We start from the raw sequence: 19,369 nt of genomic DNA, 5'->3' as shown, positions 1-19,369 counted from the left end.
ATTTTATAGTCTGGAGGGACAGAATGGAGGTTGTGCTAGAGGATAATGGCTTTAAGGAATTCGTTTATCAAGAAATTCCTAAGCCAATAACATTGGATGCACAAAATTTCGCTGAAAGGAAGAAGTGTGTGGTGAAGGCAAGGTAGATAATCCTTGAGGGAGTTCGAGACCACATCATTTCGAGTCTCCATGGCAAGGAAACTTCGTATGCTATGTGGAAAAAATTGATGGATTTGTATCAGAACAACAGTGACCAAAGGAAAGTGGCACTGAAAGACAAACTTTGAAAAATCAAAATGGAGAAAGGCGAGATGATTCCAAAATACTTGACCAAGTTCACTCAATGTCATGATGAACTTGGAAGTGTTGGAATCACGGTTGCTGAGGATGATATGGTGAGTCTTGCTCTTCTAGGACTCCCAAAGAGTTGGCATAATTATCAGGTCTCTGTCAATGGTTGGGAGAAGTTGCTAGATTGGGAACGATTGTAGTCGGATTTGATGCAAGAGGAGATTAAGAGGAACACCAGAGATGGCTCGTCATCAAAGATTGATGATGAAGAGAACTGTGCCTTAGCGATTAAGGCGAAGAAGGGGAAAGGGAAAGCTTCCCATTCCAAATCGGATTCTTATCATGGAGGTAAGAAGAAAGACATGACGAAAGTTAAGTGTTTTTATTGTCCACTCAAGAAGTCCAAGAAGAAGTTCTCAAGAGGAGCGGCAGGTGAGGCTTTGGCCTCTCAATTCTAATTGGACTTTTCCCTCATTGCATGCATGGTGCCATCAATGATGGGAAGTGTATGGTACTTAGACAGTGGAGCTTCTTTCCGCATGACTAGCGACAAAGAGTTATTCAATGACTCGAAGGAGAAAGATCTCTAGATGCATATCGAGATGGGTGATGACGGAAAGTATAGTGTTACTGGATTGGGCACGATTACTTTTCAGAGGGAGCATGGGGCTCCACTCACCTTGAAGAATGTTATGTATGTGCCCAGGTTGAAGAAGAACTTGGTATATGTTGCCATGCTTGAGGATAGAGACTATTATGTAATCTTCTCAAAAGGAAAGGTGTTCCTTCGACACAGTCACGGGTTAAGTAAAGAAGATAGGGATTCAAGTGAAGAATCTCTATAAGCTGGAGGTAGAGGAGTGTGCTACTTTGAGCACAAAAGCAGAAAGGCGAGTTGTGGCACATGCAATTGGGCCACTTGCATCATGGGGCTTTGAAGATATTGTAGTAGATCTCTACCAGTCTTCCCAAAGGTACGCTTGAGCAAGTTGATACATGCAAGGTATGTACTTTGGAAAAATACGCCAAGTCTTCCTTTCACAACAAAGACAATTGAGCAGAGTCTATTCTAGAGCGAGTTCATTTAGATGTGTGTGGACCATTCTCGACAACATCCACGACCAAACACAAGTATTATGTTATATTTGTTGATGATTTTTCTCGAAAATATTGGATATTTTTCATGCAGAAAAATGATCAAACCTTCACAAAGTTTTGTGAGTTTAAAGCATTGGTGCAGGAAGAGTCGGGAAAGAAGATTAAAGCCCTATGGAGTGATAACGGTGGTGAGCATGTCTCAAACGAGTTTAAGAACATTTGTGCAACGGAAGGGATTAAACAAGAGTTAACGATGTTAGCCTCCTGTTGCAACAAGGTATCATTTTTCATGATTGACATTTTTACATGCCAAATATGTCATACTTTGCAAGCTGCAGTGTTCCATATTTCCAGAAGAGACCAAAGAAGAAAGCCATGAAGTGTGCTAGTCCAAATGCCACTGCTGATTCCAATTTTGATGAGTTGTTCCAGTTTTGAAGACTTTTCATTTAAGGGAGGTCCAAACAGTTTAATCTTGGTCTCCCTAGGTTTCAATTTCCTGTTTTAGAATATAGAGAATGATATCTGTCCAAACAGTTTAATCTTGGCAGATCTGTAGATAGGTAGAGAATCAAAGGGACCCAACTGTTTAATCTGGGCCCTGGCAGAAATAAGTGTAGATTTAGATAGGAAAAATCCAAAAGAAAAATTGTAAATCTGGGTCTGCAAGTCTAAGTGCACCCAAACCAAAAAGAAGAAAAAATGTTAGGTGAGTAGGTCGGGTAGGTAGCTGTGAGGTTGCAGAATGATGATTTATGATCAATTTTGTGTTACAAAGTGCTTTATCTTTACAGATCACAGTGCAGGCAGCTTTTATGCAAAGGAGCTCAAAGTTGGACATAACTAACTCCCCCTTCTTCTAATTCCCCAAGTCACTTACTAACTCCCCAAAGAGGTCAAGATCTGCTTGATTCCTCTTAGTTTCATCACCATCCATATCAGTTGCCTTGGTGAAGATCTGCTTCACTCAAGGAATTTTATTTCTTTTCAAAGTCTTTTCCCCAAAATAGCCTAAGGTCCTTGACCTTAACGCTTGCTGATCACCTTCATATTAACTACTAACAGTATTACATAACTCCCTATCAGTTTTCCCCCTTCCCCTACTAAAACGTTGTATATAAAATTCCCCTATGTAAATATCCCCTCCCTAGCAATATAGCCATATTTTTTATAAGTCCGGGAAAAAATGGTCCATCTGGGGCTGTTTTTAGCCCATTCGAGTCATAGCAGGGCTTAGATGACACCTGGTCATGCTAACAGCCTCTTCCCTAGCCCTAAAAACCCTCAAAAACCCTCTTTCCGCCCCTAAACCAAAGTTTTGTGCATAAATCTTTAAACCCGCGCGCAAGAAACAACGCTTTACCCCTTATCCCTAAGCCCCGACTGTAAATACATTAACCGTGCTCATTATAAACCCATAAAACCCCTTTCCCTAAGCTTAAACCCCCACGCGCATTAATTAAAATCGGGATATTCCCTGTATATTCCCCCGCCCTAACCCTCCGTCTCTTTGTCCGCCCCGCCAGCTGTTAGATCTGGCCCGTCCCAGATCTACGGTGGGCGGGCCTTTTCGCGCGCCAACTGCCCAAGCTTTAGCATCCGGGAGATGGGCGGTATTACCCGCCGTACTCCCGCCATGCGTCAAGCGTTGGGGTGTGGCAGAGCCCCTCCCCCCAAAACCGCCCAGGCGCTAAGGCGGTGTGCCCAATACCGCTTACCGCCATCTCCCTTGTGACGTCACCCGCCTGCGTCACCCCCCTGCCCAGTCACCGCGACACATCGTCTGCCTGCGTGGCCCCCTGCCGAGTCACCTGCCACATGGCCTCCTGCCACCGTACCCTGCCACGTCAACGCTGACGTCACCCGCCGTACGAAGTCACATCCGCTGACGTCATGCTGACGTCATCAGCACTTTTAGCGCGAAGGAGCAAAAATCGCACTTCGGAGCCCCGGAATCAGTTTCTGAGGTAGTTTTTGATGAGCGATTTGCGCCTAGTCGCTAGGCGCTAGATTTTTTAGGCCAGAATGGGGAATCTTCAGGGAATCTTTTCATTCTGCAGCCCCCAGCAGGCTCGAAAGGCGCCGAATCAACCATTTTTCTTCGCGAAGCACTCAGAAAGGAGCAGAAAGTAGTTTTGAAGAAAACAGAGGCCGAAAAGCGGCCATTAAATGATGATTTAACACACAGCACGTCAGAACAACATCAGTTTATTGCCAAAGAGTATCAGAGGAAGATGAAAAGCCAAAGAGTATCAGCTGAAGATTTTTAGGGGCTCGAAGCACCTGAACATTGATGAACCCCCCCAGAAAGTCAAATCAAGAGGCATAAGCCCATCCTTGCCCTCAGATCACAGTTAAAGCTTTAAATGCAGACGGACAACAGAGATGCAGAAACCCATACACATTTATTTCAGAAAACACTGCAGCAAGCCACCAAGGACAACATCATTTACTCAGTTTTGATACGGCGGCCTTGAGCACAGCCCGAGATATTTTTGCATTTATTTCTGGATAGGATTAGGTTAAGTAATCATCTTTCTTTCAGACCTAATTAGGTCAAGATGTAATAAAGGAACTCTGTAGATAGTTTTTCCCTATATATACCGCCCTCTACATTGTTACAAGGGTTGGTTGATTGAGAATTTTCACTAGAGACTTGCATTGTATACCTGAGTTTTTTCTATAATCAAATATTGCTGAGAGCTTGGAGAGCAAACTGTCTGTTGTAAATGAATATTTTTGGAGATATGAAGATGGAATTCTTGTGCTGCAGCCTGAAGCAATAAGTGCATCTTACCTCTGTTTTATTGTTTCCCACTATCTAAATAGCAGAAAGAAAGAATAGCCTATAATTAGTTTAAATACTCTCTATGCTCAATTTCTGCTATTTCTTTATGTTTTCCTCTGAATGAATTGGTTATGAATATGAATTCCTTCTGGCTCATGTTTACCCCAATTCACCTGTGTTTGCCAATTATCTAGGGATTCTTTACTGCCCCTAGGTAGCGCTCTGTTACCTCCTCTGTTAAGCTGATTGAGAGATTCTTAACTGCCTCTCATCACTTAGCATTCTTTCCATCATTTAAACCTGAAATATTGTTTCATGCTCTGCTATCTTGCTCCACTTTCCCTCTCTTGTGACCGAAGAAATGCACCAGCAGTTCTCCTCCTCGACTCCACGCCCAATGGTTTGAAACTTCCAGACTATGCCTTGCCTCTCTGTCTGAAAACATCAATTTTCCCACCAAAAACAAAACAAAACCCTCTGAACTCAAGACCTAGCCTAAAATCCTTTTCAACAAAGCTAAATCATAAAGAGAGAGCCCTCTCTGGTTGCAGGTTGGCTAGAACCTGCAGTCCAAAGTTGGTCTGTGGTTACCTCGGCTGTATCCTTTTCCAGAGCTTAAGGACAACCTGAGTGATAACAGACGACACCCCATAACCCTCAGCAGAATGGGGTGGCCGAGAGGAAGAACAAAAACATAATAGGGCGGGTTTTCCTTCGCTCACTTAACCCTGGCCTAGAAGAAACTACCCCTTCTTACTCAGGGTTTACAGGGGGGCCGGCTGTGTGAAATATAGAAACTTGGCCAGCTGAAGAAATTGAATGCGGCCCCTACTATTATTAATTGGATAAGTTGGGCAATTAGATAGAAAGGGCACCGCAGATAAGAAAGCGCTTTATCCCCCTTATTATTATTTAAGCGGCACCACCTGCCTGTTTTTGGACAGGAGACGAGCTAGAGTTTAGCGCTGTTGGAAATCCATCTATAGATATAGGAGTCTGGCCCCTAATAGCATTTACATATTAGGGATTAGCCGGTATGGAGGAAAAGGGATGAATCGATGAATGAGATAGATAAGGGAAGGTGGAGGAGTATAGCTTGATAGTAGCAGACTTACAAGCGCTCTTCATTACCCTACCCACCTTCAATATATATAGAGCCCTAAACAGGTAGGGAGCGGGTAGAATGAAATAATAGTAAGTGGGGTTGAACCGTAGGAAGAATTCGTTGGTGGTGTGGGATAACCCCGGATCTACCCCCATTCATATGGGTTGGGTAGAAGAACTGGATCTGTCTCACCATCTACTTACAATATCACTGCTAGAGCACATTATTTTCGTATCACCTCTTTGATGGGTATCATCTTTTGCCTCCCTTGATCGGAGATGGAATAGAATACCCAACTAAGAATCTACCTAACCTCCACCCGCCTTTAGTGAAGAATGGTTAAGGTGGAACACCAAAGTTGATTCGCCTTCAATTGATCCAACTCCTTCGATGACTCTTACTTTCCGGCTTTTTATGATCCTTATCCTTTTTATGATTACCTAACTACCAGTCTTCCAGAGTCAACTTGTGGAACACCTTCTTTTTCGAACCTTCATTCTGACACATGTTTTTCTAATTCGTCACCGAGAGGGCTAGAATCTAGAACCAAGCTTCATTGTGTGCATGAAACTGCTTGCTTTGTTCGGTGGGCAGGAGAATAATGATAGCCGGGCGTAACCATAACTCTAGCTCCCGCGTAAAGTTTATCCACTTTGTTTGTGAAGCTTATTCACTTCAGCAAACGAACCAACAGCAGCCACAGCGAAGGTGATGTTGCATGATTAGGGGCTACCACTACACTTGTGGGCTGAGGCATGCAACAAAACGGTTGTGTTCAGAATTGTAGCCCACATTAGATACTTGAGATGAAGACACCAGAAGAGGCTTATTTCGGTAAGAGGCTAAATGTTGGTCACTTCAGGATTTTTGGGTCATTGGTATATTTCCATGTGACCAAAGATGCACGAAAGAAGCTTGAGCCGACAACAGAGTTGGGGATATTTGTGGGGTACATTGATACACCTCACAACTATCGGGTGTACTTGCCGACCAACAGGATGACAGTGGTTCGCAGGGATGTCAGATTCGATGAGGAGAAGGCCATGTGATTTTCCCTTGAGAGGGAGCTTGAGCTACATGCGGATGAGGAGCTTTTAGCTCCTAAGATTGAGGAGCCTCAGATTGATGTGGAGCGGCCACATGCAGAGGATTTAGGAGTGGAGACATCCACTCAGGCAGAGTCTTCTAGAGATTGAAGAAAGCACACCAGAGAGGCTGATATATTGTTGGATGATGCACGAGAGAATGTGGGAGCACCCACTTCTCAGTGCAGGGAGAGGAGGTCACCTGAGAGGTACACTGGATACATGGATTTTATGGGCGAATGTGTTGTGACAGAGCCATCTTCCTTTAAGGAAACAATGCAACCACTAGTTTGGGTTGATGCCATGGTGGAGGAGTATGACTCCATAGTTTGTAACAATGTTTGGGATGTGGTCCTGAGAATGGAGGACAAGTCAGTGGTGAGCTCCCGTTGGCTATACAAGGTAAAACAAGTTGTAGATCGTAGTATGGAGAAGCACAAGGCCAGATTTGTGACTTGTGGCTTTTCATAGGTAGAGGGGATTGACTATGATGAGACCTTTGCTCTTGTTGCAAGGTGCTCGTTGATAAGATCTATATTGGCACTATCAACACAAATGGGTTGGAAGATACATCAGATGGATGTGAAGGCAACCTTCCTTAATCACATGATTGAGGAAGAGGTGTACATAGAGCAGCCTGAAGGTTTTGAGACTTTTGACTGTGAGTCGCATGTGTGCCGGCCCAAGAGAGCGTTGTATGTGCTGAAGCAAGCACCCTGTGATTGGTACACCAGAATAGATAGCTACTTCACTGGGTTGGGCTTCACGAAGAGTGAAGCAGATGCAAACCTATACCACATAGTGGTGGAAGGTAATTTTGAACATTGTACTTTATGTTGATGATCTCACAGTGACAGGTGATGATCAACTGATCAAGTCTTGCAAGGAGGACCTTGCAAGAGAGTTTGAGATGAAGGACATAGGGCTCATGCATTACTTTCTTGGCATGGAGGTATGGCAAGGTGATGGGGAGTTGTTTGTGTCTCAGGGCAAGTATGTCAACGAGATATTCAGGAGATTCCGCAAGGAGAGCAACAAACCCATGGAGACTCCTTTAGCAGGTAACTGGAGGAAGGAGGATGCTACTTTAGGGGAAGAGTGGAGGGTACTATTTACAGTCAGGGTGTGGGTTCACTCATGTACTTTGTGAACACACGACCGGATATGTGCTATGAAGTTAACCAACTTAGTCAAGCGATGGTTAGGCCTACCAAGCTGTATTAGAAGGCGACAAAGCATATGTTGAGATACCTCAGGGGCACTTCTAAGTATGAATTATGGTACAAACAGACAGAGGGAGTGAAGCTTCAAGGCTTCACCGATGCAGATTGGGCAGGGAGTCCATCCGACTGGAAGAGCACATCAAAAGGGATCTTCAGTATTGGGTCAACGAAAGTTTCTTAGTACAACAAGGAAGAAAGATTGGTTGCACTCAGTTCAGCAGAGGCAGAGCACATGGCTGCGAGTCAAGCAGTATGTGAGGCCATCTGGAAGAGGAAGATATTTGGTTTCAGTTTATATTTTTTGAATTTTCTACTACTTTGGCTTCCATTCCAAATAGTTATATGGAGTGAAAATTACAAATAGAAATTCCATTCTTTCTAATAGCTCCAATTTTAGAAGAAAAATATAACAGTGATATTATATCAAAGTTGGTAAGGAACTTGCCACAAAACTCCCAGAACAATTGAGGTGCATGGGTCTTTGGATTCTTCTAAGGGGTGTTTAGGTCACTATTTTGTAGCAATTGAAGTGTTTGTTTTAGTGTTGGGGTTATTTAGCAGGTATTTTGTTAGAAGGTTATTGGAACTTTGAGGTATATGGAATTGCTGGGAATTCGTGTTGCGACTAGCCAACCTCCGAGCCCATTCGACCATTCGACCCCTGACCTCAAGTGAAATATTAGAAACCCTTCTATTTCCAATGTTATATATATATATATATATATATATATATATATTGGAAAGGGTAAAAAAACCCAAAACACTTTCCGCGTGTCTTTGCACCTCGTGCTGCAAATGCTAGTACTACTTTGTTTGACCAAAAAAAGCGAATGATGGAAGTTTGTGAATGAAAGCGAGGGGGCGTCTTCAATGTCAGTTGCCCCACCCATCGAGTTGCTAGATAATTTCTATTAACGGAGGGTGACTTGATTATATTGCAATGAGAAATGTTAATGTCTCTTCTTGAATGCAGGGGTGAAAACTCTAATCCGAATCTTTGTAGACAAACCCTCCATTAATTTTATGACTCTTATTACAACAACTTGGACATTTTGTTTATATTCCAAAAATAAACGACTCAAAGGAGGGTTAAATCTAAAATGTGTGAGGGGTTTAACTCAAAATTAATGATGTTAAATGAAATTAATGATATTTAAATTATTTGTGTAGAGGAATGAAATTAATGATATTTAAATCAGGTGTAGTTTAAATTAGAGATGAAATAACATTTTTCATCGTGACATTACAATTCAAGCAAGATTGTGATTTTTCGTTGTTTAAAATACATTTTGAATGTATAAATGGATTGAGTAGACAGATTTACATTTTTTTTTCTATATATATATGTTATGTGCCAATAATATATTGAATATATAAGGAATTACACTTCTCTGTCATAATGAAAAACACATTTAAAATGCTTTAATCATGATCAATATTAACTATGGTTTTACCGTGCTTCAAGAGGGATCAAATCTCTCAAGGTGTAAAAATGATTAATATTGACTATTGAGAAAAGAAATTGATGACATTCATATATGAACTTGTGTAAATAAATCCCTTGAGGTGTGAACTTTCCTTTAGTTTCTTTAATCTATAAAAATATTTCATTTGAAACACATAATTAGGCATTGAAGAAATTACACATCTCATGAGCAAAACACCTTTGAAATGATGAGCATATAAGGAGTTACACATTGTTTTTTTAGATTGAACTGCGTGTGAGTTTATTAGACATTTGATGTCCAATGGAAATTCCATTTGTATTAAGCAAGACACCTTCAAAATCCTTTAACCAATATCCACCTTAATTTTGAATTTACCATGAGTGAGAAGAATCAATTGCCATGAGGGTGTGGAACTTTCCTCTAATTTTTTTAGTTAAAAAAAAAAAATTTCACATTAAGAAACATGATTCCTCTTATCTTATGGTATATTTAAAGACATACACGTATGAAAGGAATTTCACATCTCCCTAGAATGAATGACACATTTCTAAAATATTTTAATTATATATATTGAAATAATTTACTTAACTTGAACAATGAAATACTTTATATGAATAGTGAATTATTTTATTTCACATAAATGTTAAAATGTTTTTTTTTTTTAAATGTATTTTTTAAATTAAGTACTGAAAGAATTACACATCTCCTTCATATTGGATGTACAAAACACTTCTTTTTTTTCCAAGGAAAAGATTTTGGGCATTAGGTACCACCAAGAGAACAAAGTCAACCTCCCTCTCAGCGCAAAGACAAGAGGGAGAGAGTGCAACAAAGCTACTCTATTCCACAGCGTCAACATGACAACTTACAAGACTTAACCTAGGTGGGGAGGATAATGACTATTTTTCCCAACCAACCAGCCTAATCTCAATTGACTATAAAAAACACTTATCTATATAATAATAATTTTTAGTACTCTCAGTTATTATGTACGTATGTATATGATATTCTCTTAAATATTATTTGTGAATTGAAAATCAACTACCAACCTAGATCTATCTTAACTTTGGCACTATCAAGTGCCGAGAGGGATCAAATCTCTTGAGGTGCAAACCTTTTTTTTGAGCGCAAAACTAGAGGAAAGATTTGCACCTCGAGAGATTTGATCCCTCTCGACACTTGATAGATCTAAAGTTAAGATGGATCTAGGGTGGTTTTAGTTGTGCGGAGCCACACAAAATTTGTTTAATATCTAAGTAATATGATGGATCAGTTACCTTAGTATATTAAGAAAAAATAGAGTATTAATAAGTAAAATGATGAAATACAAATTTTCAATGGAAAGGAACCATGTAACAATTTTGATTGATAGAAATCATGAATAATAAGAATGTAATCAATTACAAATAGTTTACATTGTGATCAATCTCAATCTATCTTCTTTTTCTTTTCTTATAGCCATGCCTGCTACTTTTGCCATCTTTTCATATTGGTCATATGAAAAGGGAGGTTGAACTCATAAACCGTTCAAATCCTTACCTCAAGATATTGCGGTAAACATCATACCCTGTCTCTCTTACTTCTCAATATTAATAGTAGGTTTCTCCAATGTCAATCTTTGTGACTTATGGATTTTTAAACCCCACACAATTTTCAAAGGAAGTTGTTTTCTATTATCTTTTTCAATAGGTGTAATAGGAATTGTTCGAGGGAATGAATCATCCCATGGAACTCACACATAATTATCAACTTGTACTGAAACATATGTAGGTGGTTATGGAGGTAAAATTTCAGGGTTATGCGCAATATTTTCTAGAACTCTAAGAGCACCATTGACAAGTATTGCATCAGTCCATATGTTTGATGTAAGGTCGTAGGTGTTTGAAAATGTAACTAGTTTCGATCTTCATGATTGTCATTTGAATCATGTCATGATGTATTTCTTATATCAAAAGAAGAAATAAAAGCATGTAAAGTGCAAAAAGGAAATTATTTGTAAAGCATGGGTTTCATGCTCATATTATTTGTCATCTAGGTCAAGCATTTTATTAATGCTCGTAGAGTTTACATGAGTCAAAGGGTCATAGTCATTTTGTAAAAAACCCTATTGGGCACGTGTAACAATAAAAAGAATTATTATTTTTGTTTCTAGAAAAGTCTTAAGGGATCGCAAGATCAAGTTGGATAGCCACATGAAGTTGGCCTAGAGAGGGTTATTCGAGCCTCTTGGAAAGGCTATTAAAAGGAGGAACTTCGACCACATTTGATACACATCTCTCACATTCAATCTGCAATTGGAGAGGAAGTGTGAAGGCCTTGGAAGGCGAGGAAAACTCTGGCGAAGGAGAAAGAAACCCTAATGAAGTTCAATTTTTGGAATTATCTTTATTACAACTCACATGTGCAAAGCAATTAGAGTTTCTGGGTACTTTACAGGTCCAAGAATTGTAGGAAGAGTAGGAGAACTTCTTTGGGAGGTTGAAAGGCTAGTTTAGCCTTGATTTGAAGAGATTTTGCTTCGTTGTCCTTGGAGACTCTATTTTTGTATTGGTGAAGACATGATTTGGTTGCTTACTTGGTTCTTGGTGGACATCCTGTTTTGTTTTTGAGTCCTGGAAGTCTCATTTGAATTGATTCTATAAGAAGAGAAGTTCTTTCTAGGTTTTCCCCTTGGAGGGGTTTTTTGCTAGCTTGGAGCCTATATTCCGAGTTTATCTTTTGTTTTTGATCTTCATGTTTTATGCATTTATTTGATGATAATTAAAATAATATCACAAATAACTGTTAACTAAAAAGAAAAATCACATCTATCTTCCCTAATGGATTTCTCAACATAGTATCAGAGCAAAGGTCAAGGCCATAGGTAGCTGGAAGATCACTATTGTTTGAAGTCATAAGGGTTTCCAAGTAAAAAAAAAAAAGAGATTGTTTATGTTTTGAAGGTCAAATAAATTAAGAACAAAGCAAAGTAAGAGCAGAAGATTGAACGTAGGATTAAAATGCAAGTTTGGGGACTCGAATACCTCTGTGAATAGGACCGAGTTTTTTGTCAGATCTATAGGAGGGTCTGAGGGCTAGTCTAAGGCTAGAACAACAACTATCAAATCTGAAACTTTGTGCTACAAAGTCGAGGGTTTTGAAGTATGTGAAGAGGCCTAGAAACCTCTACAGGTAACCCAAGAAGAGGCCTAACCTAGGCAGCGAGTTTTGTCTCACTTGTTAAGAAAGGTGAGTTATGTAGTATTAAGTTTGGAAGGCCCACCATGGCATAGAAGCAGTCCTTTAAGTCAACGAATAAGTCACCTAGAAATTAAAAGGAGATCGCAGGTTGGAGTGACATTTTAAGCCTAGTTTCAAGGTTTTTGTAGTGACTATTGTAAGTGCTAACTAGATAGCCAAAGTTATAGAGTATTTGCATAGATCAACAACCTTAAGACAAGTACCAATTATATTGTTAAGGTAGTGAATTAAATATCTGTTAAAGAGAAGGCATCCACAATTATTTGGAAAGGAATAAGGCTATGCTAGAAGGATTGTAGTGGTAACTACAATGTACTCTAACTAGAAGACAAATGAGTGCAACAACTTGGCATCTTAGTCTTGGGACCATTTGAAGCAAGCCTACAATTGAAGTGAACCTTGAAGGCATCATCAAATTCAAGTAAGTTTTGTATTTCCCTCTATGTCTCAAACATCTAATACTATGTCTTGCAAAGAAAGTAATAGGCTTGATGAGACATCTAACTTCAAAAGCATGGAAATAGATCTTATCCTCATAGAAAATGATCTCATGGACTATGTCCTAGACAAAGGTGCAGAAGGATTCATGTGGAAATAGATCATGTGAAATAATGTTGATCTCAAAGAACTCAAGAAAGTTGATGCTTTGACGAGAAGGCCATCATAATACGGTAAGATTGATGTTAATATTTTTGTCATTGGTTATCTGGCTAACATATTATTTGGCTACCTGGAAGGATATTGCAAGAATACACAATGAAAATTGAGGCAAGTTCAATTGTATGGATTAAATATATGAATTTGGCAATCATGTAGTCAAGACGTTTGCATCAACATCTTGGGATTGAAAGGTAGCAGTGTGAAGAGATAACTTGAAGCCCAAGTTTGTACAATGAAGATCACTTTCAGAGGGAGCTATGATTGGCTTGAAGTTTGACAAGGCTCAATATAATGCCTTCATTGATGATAAAGAATGGAAAGTGATATGCAAGGTCGATGGCCCAAACCCTGTCACTAGATTGAAGGAAGAGATACCAAGGAAAGAAGGAACCATGCAACTATCTCCATAAATAAATGATAGCTTATACTCTTATGAGAACATGCTAGAGAGCTTATGGAAGAAAGAATATCCTCTCTAGTTTAGAAGAAGTGATGATAAACATCACATGTGCATTCTCCTCTTCATGTGTCACACACTTGACTAGGACTAACAACCGTAAGTCTAAGTGAAGACCACGAAGGGAGAATGGTGGAGGATTGGATAAAGTAGCTGTGGTTTCCTTAAGGATAAATGATCCAATAAAGGAAAGGTACCGATGCCCCTTGAGGATCCGACAAGGTATCCAAGATAAGGGTGGTCGAAGAGGACCGATATTATTTGAGGATTGAGGATTAACAATCCAAGTTAAGAATAGTCCTAAAAGGACATACTTGGTGAACATCCAGATGGGGTATGTGTCTTAGAGGTAGTGCGATATATCATGTAAATCCTTTCAACGTAATGCTCTCAAATAAAGTTAAGCTTGTCTAGATAAGGCTTTCAATGACAATGTTGGTTATGATGTTGATGCTTAAATATGGCTTACCAATCCGACTCTTCTTATGAGAAATTTTCAAAGTGAGTATTGTCCTTGTTCCAATTGAAACATTATGAATACCTCCCTAGTTAAGAGGGAGTGTTGGAAAATGTAACTAGTTTTGGTCTTCATAATTGTCATTTGAATCATGTCATGATGTATTTCTTATATCAAAAGAAGAAATAAAAATATGTAAAGAACAACAAATAATTTATTTGTAAAGCATGGGTTTCATGCTCATATCATTTGTCATCTAGGTCAAACATTTTATTACTTCTCTTAGGGTTTACATGAGTCAAAGAGTCATAGTCATTCTGTAAAAGACCCTATTTAGCACATCTAACAAGAAAAAGAATTATTATTTGTGTTAATAGAAAAGTATTAAGGGCTCCCTAGACCAAGTCGGCCAACCACATGAAGTCGACCTAGAGAGGGATATTCAAGCCTCTTAGAAAGGCCATTCGACCACATTTGACACACATCTCGGACATTCAATTTGCAATTGGAGAGGAAGTGTGAAGGCATTAGAAGGCAAGGAAAACCCTAGCGAAGGAGTAAGAAACCCTAATGAAGTTCGATCTCTGGAATGATCTCTATTACAACTCACACGTGCGAAGTAACTAGAGTTTTTGGGTACTTTATAGGTCCAAGAATTGTAGGAAGAGTAGCAGAATTTCTTTGGGAGGATGAAAGGCTAATGTAACCTTCATTTGAAGATATTTTTCTTTGTTGTCCTTGGAGGCTCTGTTTTTGTCTCGGAGAAGACATGATTTTGTTGTTGGATTGGTTCTTGGTGGATGTCTTGTTTTGTATTTGAGTCCTATAAGTCTCAATTGAATTGTTTTTATAAGAAAATAAGTTCTTTTTGGGTTTTCCCCTTGGAGGGGTTTTGCCATAGCTTGGAGCCTATATCCTATGTTCATCTTTTGTTTGTTATCTTTGTATTTTTGGCATTTATTTGATGATAATGAGATAAGAATAATCAAGAAGAAAAATTAAAACAATATCACAAATAACTGTCAAGTAAAAAGAGAAATCACGACTATGCTTCCCTAATGAATTTCTCAACAGTAGGCAGGTTGACCTTATCTGCCGAAATCACAAGGACTACCCTCCCAATTTTTAGACATGCCTAATCAAAGCATGACCGGAGATCCAACTGCAATAAGTAATTCAAGTTCCATGTCTTCCTCATCTTCTTCTATGGAGTAATTATCCTTTCCTCTTGTTGCAACACTCGCTACAATGGGACAGTTCAAGTTTTGTAAACAATGCTTATTATGATTGTTTAGATCATCATTTGTTGCAAATAAATGTATTTCGTTATCAAAATACTCTTTTGTGGAAGCATCCAATGAATTATTGTATGATTCATGAGTAACTTCCAATCTTCCACAGTTGGCATTGCATCCCTAACATTCATCATCAAATTACGAAAACATTTTTGCTCATTGTTTTGTCCATCTTATCAAAACAAAATGTCAAGGGTCATAATTGTTGTGAATGAATTCCACAATTCTTTTGAAATACCTTCAAATGAATATATAGGTTTATCCATAATAGGTGGTAACTATCTCAAATCACCAACCAATATAACTGACCTCCCACCAAAAAAAGTGTTAGCAGTTTATGAGAAAACTTGGCAAAGTCTAGAGTCAATGTTTGTTAACAAATCGCTTCCAATGAAACCCATTTCATCTATTAGGATATATTTCACATGCTTCAATTAATCTTGCAAAGTCATTAAATGTGGTCCTCGTAGACATGTTACCTCTTTGCTTGGGATTTGAAATGCAAAATGAATTGTTGTTCTACATATGTTGAAAGCTACAACCCCGAAAGGAGATAAAAAAACAATGGACTCTTCTCAAGGAGAGCCTCAATCTCAAGGGAATTTTTAATAGCTCCAATCAAATAAGACTTTCCTATACTTTAAGTTACTTGGATTATCTTACATAAAGGATCAACCCTCGATCTATAATGGTCAAGGATAATATCAAATGCTCTTCTTTGTTTAACTCCCAAACTTTCAAACGAATAAGACTTCGAATGTGGGTTAGTATGAATGACATTCAACTTTTTCTTTTGAGATATGAAATGAATAACACGATTAGAAGTTTTTTCATCCACAAAATTTTTCTCCAATTATGCATAACAACACGATCTTTGTATCGAAGCGTCTCAAACTCATTATAATTTATAAATTTATTCTTATAAAATCCAAAAATGATCTCCCACTCATTTTGCCTAGAATCTGTAGGTGGATTTTGAAATTCTTCTTCGTCAAATTCAATTGTTTGAATTGGAGGTAATGGATACCGACCAACATGCTATGTATTGTATCAAATTTTTTCCCAATTATGCACTATATTATCGCTTGTGTGACCTATATCTCTATGGGGATCACTGAAGGTCTTGTATAATACCAACTCAGACCGACAAAATTCTACAAACTTGTCATCTTCACGATTAGGAACTGAATTATATTTGAGGAAACACATGTACAATAGTTTCATTCTTTTGATTTTTCCATTTATCCCCATGTCAACATTTATCGTATGACCATGATTTTGACACATCTATCAATGGAAGGTGCTCAACATGGGCATGTATCATGTTATATGCATCAATAAGAGAATTATTATTTTCAATGTTATATGTATCAACACACACTTGTTTGAAAACCTTCAAACCAACATTTAGAACCATAAATCGACAACTACATTCATAAAGAGGGAGCTCTAAAAGCAAATGACATGTCTCATGTGCACCTTGTTAAATTGTAGCAAGAAAATGATTCATTTGACTTGTTCCTTAGTCAAATGGAGAAATTCTAATTTCCACATCGATAAGATGACTTGAGCTGCGATTAACAAGAGTGACATGACCAAGTCACTTAGTTAAGTCAATCGATTCAAGTTTGTGGGCAAGAAGTAGAGTTGTGCATGAGTTGAGCACTAAGATCTAGCAATCTAGTGGAGTTATAGTTAGTGAAACTTAGTTATATAATCTTTAGTCATGAATAGAGTCAATATGAGTTCAATTGAGAGTTGTATCTATTGTTAACTCACCGTTTTCTTAGTTAACTAGTCAATTTACTAAAAAGAACCCTGGTCATGCATGCAGTTCAAATTGCCTAGTTGAGTGGAGGAAAAATGCATCAATGTAATTATTATAGTACACTATTGAGTGTACAATGTTTACATTGAGTAGGTGAGCTAATTCTGTTGGGATTGTGCAAGAAAATAGGGGTTCTTCCTATTCTTTAAGAGCAGGAATTACAAAAGGAAATAGGAGGAAGCAAGAGGCCTATTTTGCCTAAGTATTGGGCGGAACAAACTCAAGAGTAGGAGATCAATATTGTAGTGCAGGTTGAGCTTTAAGGATTGAAGCTGTCATTTGTAATAAATCTATTTTCTCATCTGATATAATATAAACAAAGGAGGTGATTTTCCCAGTTGGGTTCCTCAATAAAAACACTGTGTTCATTATGATTGAATGATTTCATGTGTTTCTATTGTATGTTTTCCTTTTTGTAGGTTGAGTAGAAGAAATTTTTGTTTATTGATCTTAGTCTAATTTCATTAGCAGCTACAAATTTCAAGTTATTTCTACACACCTATATCTTTGTCAACAATGGATTCACAGAAAAAATTCCTATATTTTAATGTTGTTGGTTCATTATGATTATGAATAGAGGAAACAAACATCAACATATCATGAAATTTTTCTATTCATTTTTCAAACTTTGCATCATGTTTTGCTATGTATTTAGTGACCACATGTTTCAAAAGAATAGGTTGCCAATCTATATTAAGCCTCCACATCAACAACATTTCACGATTATGTATATTCAATCTAACGCCATTTCGTCTTGGTTCATACTTTTTTCTCCATTCTCATCAACATAAAGTTTTGAATAATTACATAAATCCCATGGTGCCTTATATTGACAAACCAATCTTCTCGCCTTCTTGTGTAGACAAGATTTCTCATTGCAGGTGATGTGATGCTCAACATCATTCAAATGTTCTTCATAACCAATTAGAGGACCAAATTGAAATATTTGTTGCATGTTCTTTAAGCAAGGATGATCATCAAAATTGAGCCGATATTTCTTTGATGTCAATTACATGGATTCACTACATGTACACATTTATTAAAATATTCTTTAGCAAGACTAACCTCTTTAGGATCATCCAAATTCAATGTGTCCATGTTATGAGCATTTTGTAACTATAAAAATCCATGCACATGTGGAGATCCACGATGTTTTCATTCATAGTGACACCAAAAATCTGAAGCTTAATGAAAATGCTCAAAAAGTCATCTCGGAACATTGTATGCCTTAAATGAATATATCCTGCTAGAATATGAGGATCATCAATTACATTTTGACATCTCCACTTCCTTGCTTCCCCATGTTGAAAAGTGTAACTAGGTTCGGTCTTCATAATGTCTAATGTAATCATGATTTTATGTATTTGATAAAAAGAGAAAAATAATTTATTATTATCATTATTTTGAAACATGGATTTCATGCTCAAGCTCATTTTATTTATAGGTGAAACACCCATTGAGTTCTTTTAGGGAATTTTCATGAATTCTAGGAGTTAATTGAGTCATTATAACATGTAACACCCCTTTGGGAATCTTGTATTATGTAAAATAATTTTATTTGAGTCATAAAAGACCCTCCAAGAGAAGTCAACGTAGCTGTAACAAGTCGACCTACATGAAAGATCAAGTTGACCTCATAAAGGAAATTTGTACACATGGAAAGCCTATATATAAGAGGTATTCGACCTCATTTGAAGCACACATGCAATACATACAAAGAATAAAGACAAGAAATTTGATCTTAAAAAGAAGAAGTCCTAAGGCAAGCGAAGTTCAAGAAGGAGGCTAGAGTCAAACTCTTTGGGTCTTTCTCTCTCTCTCTCTCTCTCTCTCATGTGCAATGAAATTCTGAAACTGTTGGGTCGAAGTTGTTGGAGAATTTGTTGGGTTTGAGGTTGCTGGGGTCAAAGTTGCTAAAGAAGTTGTTGGGGTCAAAGTTGCTAGAGAAGTTGTTGGGGTCGAAGTTGTTGTGATCGAGTTTACTAGACAAGTTACAGGAAGGTGGAAGTTTGTTGCTATAACAAGTGTAAGAAAAGATCACCAAGAAGAAAGGTTGACTTGGTCTTGGAGGGGCATTTGTTAAGGGTCTTAGGTGTTGGAATCCGTCATCTCAACATTCTATAAGAAGAGAATAATTCTTGTGGGTTTTCCTCTCAAGAGGAGAGATTTTGGCCCTGGCTTACAACCTACATTTTGTGTCCTCTTGTCTCATTGATCTTCATTGTTTGGTAATTGTTTGATGGTAAAGAACATAATAATAATCAAGTGAAAGAATTAGTTAATCAATTTAAAATAAAAGAACATCACAAGTTGTTATCAAAGTAAGAGAAACCACCTAATCTAGTTGCCACTAGATTTATCAACATGGTATCAGAGCTAAAGTGACTACAACTA

This window comes from Pinus tabuliformis, chromosome 7 (genome assembly GCF_031772625.1).
Source record: "Pinus tabuliformis cultivar Carrire ecotype Pingquan chromosome 7, CPIR1, whole genome shotgun sequence".
In the NCBI taxonomy this organism is placed as follows: domain Eukaryota; kingdom Viridiplantae; phylum Streptophyta; class Pinopsida; order Pinales; family Pinaceae; genus Pinus; species Pinus tabuliformis.
Note: the sequence above shows the minus strand (reverse complement) of the source record.